This window comes from Saccoglossus kowalevskii, chromosome 6, assembly GCF_978046115.1.
Source record: "Saccoglossus kowalevskii chromosome 6, keSacKowa6.1, whole genome shotgun sequence".
NCBI lineage: Eukaryota > Metazoa > Hemichordata > Enteropneusta > Harrimaniidae > Saccoglossus > Saccoglossus kowalevskii.
The window spans coordinates 2,057,107-2,060,330 of NC_140646.1; the positions used below are offsets into that span (position 1 = coordinate 2,057,107).

At 36.6% G+C, this 3,224-nt stretch overlaps 1 long non-coding RNA gene across 1 annotated transcript; it reads right to left on the reverse strand.

The window, feature by feature from the left end:
* Positions 1 to 2,303, reverse strand: LOC146741464 (uncharacterized). The gene is made up of 2 exons (XR_014929759.1): positions 2,258 to 2,303; positions 1 to 133 (listed from the first exon to the last, which is right to left on the reverse strand). It is a non-coding gene; the product is annotated as an uncharacterized LOC146741464 (long non-coding RNA).
* Between the last annotated feature and the right edge of the window lie 921 nt (positions 2,304 to 3,224).

Genomic DNA, 3,224 nt, shown 5'->3' on the forward strand with positions numbered 1-3,224 from the left:
AACAAGGAAAAAATAAAGTTTTTATTTTTTATCTTAACCATCAATGTACAACAAGTTTACAAACAAATTCGAGTAAGAACAAAGTAAAAAGTTGAAAAAATAGGAGATACAGGCGATGGTTTAATTATCTCGCCTGGAAGAAAATAAAAAAACAAGTGGTAAGGATTATATATTGTAATGAATGATTTGAGTAAGGTGTTGAGTAGAGGAATGTTCAATAGGAAGAACATTGTTGAAATGCTTTGGAAATGAATGGACTTTCCATAAATTAAATCTTGAGGCACATTGTAAATAACTAGTGAGAGGATGCTGAAAGCACTACCGTGCATTCAAGCATCCTCTCAATGAAAACACAGGTTATGCACATTATAATGAGGTAAATTAGTGTTGTAAACGGAGTGTCATGATTAAATCTGGTATGATGTGCATGGAACGACTCATGGTGCAAAAGCAGATAAGTGTCGACGGAAGACCCAAATGATAGGTATCACCACCGACCAATTTGGTAGTAGTCATATTGCCAAAAATAATATATCTTGTTGTTTTCAATAAGTATATGTGCAGCAACAATAAACTGTACAAAACCAGTAGTTAACTGTTTACAAGACAGTATTATAGACCCATATCATGCAAAGTTACAGGGTGTTGTACAAATATACCCCCTTACTTTTAGGCTATTGTATGTTCATCCAACTGTCCATTCAGAATGAATAAGAAATAAAGAACCCCGGTAGGTGCAAAGAGACTATATGGAATATAATTGTACTTCATAGAGTTATCAATGATGATATCAATTCCATCAAACTGATAGAACTGGTAAAAGTAATGAATTTATCGCATGGCAATGGTAATGTGTCATCTGACATATAACCAGAGTGAATTGACCATGTGCAAAAACAGCATTGTTGGTTTGCATAAGACAGCCCACACACATGCTATAAGGAGTAAAATCCTGGTATCACCAATGACAGGGCTGTAAATGAGTCAACATCAAACCAGAAACATAGAATGTAAATGCATGGACCTGTTTGTACAGAATCCCAGTTCATCCCTCATTATTTATGTGGACCATGTTAAAAAGATCTCAAACCATTATGAGGCCAATGAAAAACAAATTTGGTGTTTCCAGTATTAGAGTAAAAAATATTGGGTAGTTAGGCAGGGATTTTATTATTTTAGATTTATTTTTTCCCCCAACATGTTCAGTCTATATCAAATACAATCATTTTAAACAATTTTTTTTACATGATGATATTACTATCAAATTTTGTTTATTTTAGAAAAAGATAACTCATTTCCATAAAAATAATAACAAATGACAACATGTTTAAGGTTGAGGTGAGTGGCATGAACTGTTGATCGGTGGCACCATTTCAAAAATGGCAGCTGGCAACAGAAAAACCTTCACTGATGTACATGTTTCTGCCTAATAAATGACAGTTATGTACATTCCTGCTGTGGCCATTTACCTACAATAGCAACATCACAAGCATGATAAAAGCCCCCTGATGTACACATTGCAGCTCTTGCTGTTTCTTGCATGTGACAAAAATAAGCCTAAATCACAAGAAACTTGTAGTGAGCCAAACAATGACATGAAAAAGTAAGAATGAATACAGCCAGCCATGCCAATGTGGTGAATCAAATGCAATTTCTTGCATGACTTTCTGCTCAATATTATACAGTGTGTGGTAGCCTATGCCGAATAATCAATGGTGTGGTCACAAATGATCATGAAGATTAATCATGATCACATACTTCATATACATTATAACATTACATTAATGGGCAAAGACTATAAATCATATCCATGCCCTTAGACATGGCTACATCCGAGGTCATCATTTTGCCAATGCCATTCTTGCATGTCATTATTGCTGGTTGCATAGACTAGACTATTAATGTACAAGTATTTACACATATCGGCCTTAATTGGTTTTAGTTGCTATTTTATTGAGATGCATCGCGACAACTGTGGCCGTGAAGGACCGGTAGGTTAGGTAATTGTTACTAGTCGCACCGTGCACACACATACGAGGCCATAGGCCTAGTAAATCGCTGTCAATATTTATGTTTGGTCATTAGTTTCTCTGATTCATGACATCATGTGCCAATAAATCCTGAAAATTGGCTTTGCTAAGCGATGAGTCGTTTAGTACAAAACACTGAATGATCATAGCATGGTGTGCAGAGTTTTATAGGTAAAGCAATTGTTAAGAATATATTATAATTTGTGGAAAATGGCAAAAGCTGTTACCTTAGTACAATGTCTGAACGGCGTCCTGGGCTGGCTGGCAAAATAAACTACGTCATCGAAAGATGCGTGTACGTGAACTGTAGACAATTTCCATGACGCTGCATTGCATGCGTAGAGTCAACGTCACGATTTCTGCGTATCAATTTTTCTCCGCTTTTTTCAACAAATAATTCACTTTTTTCTCATGGAAAAACGTCGTCAATCTTATTTTATTAGCCTGAACTTTGTCTTGACAGCGCAAATTATACCCAAATAAACGTCTTTGGATGATTTCTGGCACCCAAAATTGATTCTCGACTCAGTCCTAATTACGCGTTTAGGAATGACCTGGTGATCCAAAATTGACCTCGAATGAAAATACTGGCGCCTACGGCGGATCCCGGGATCATTGCGTCCAGTGACTGTATCAGCAGTCTTAAAAATAAACATGTGCAATGGGTTGTTGCAAAGTATCCAAACATGTGCGCTTTTATTTCACACAGCCAGGGCTCTGTACTTTTCACTTACAATTTATGTCACAATAGAATAATGTATTTATTTGACAGTATAATTCTCAGAAATAGAACATCGATTGTCGTCAGAGTAAACACCACACTTCTAATAAGATAACGATGATGTCTCGTACCTTAAAATTGATACTAAACACTACGATAAAGACTTACCGTTTTCGACACTGTGAATTTCTTTCGTTTTTTGGGGAGATTACCCCCCCCCCCGAAGGCCAAATAATCCCCCACAAAAGCCACAAATCATATCACGGCTGCTACAAATGATTGCATTCCATTAGAATACCTATGATACAATAGCCCTGGTGATGGGCAGACACGCCAGGCAATGTCCCATACACTTCGCTATACTTTATTTTCAATAACGCAAATGCATTGTGAATAATATTACCTGACTGCTTTACCTGCCTTCATGTAGTTTTAGTACATACACGTGGCATAGTCATGAGAATGGGTTTTGG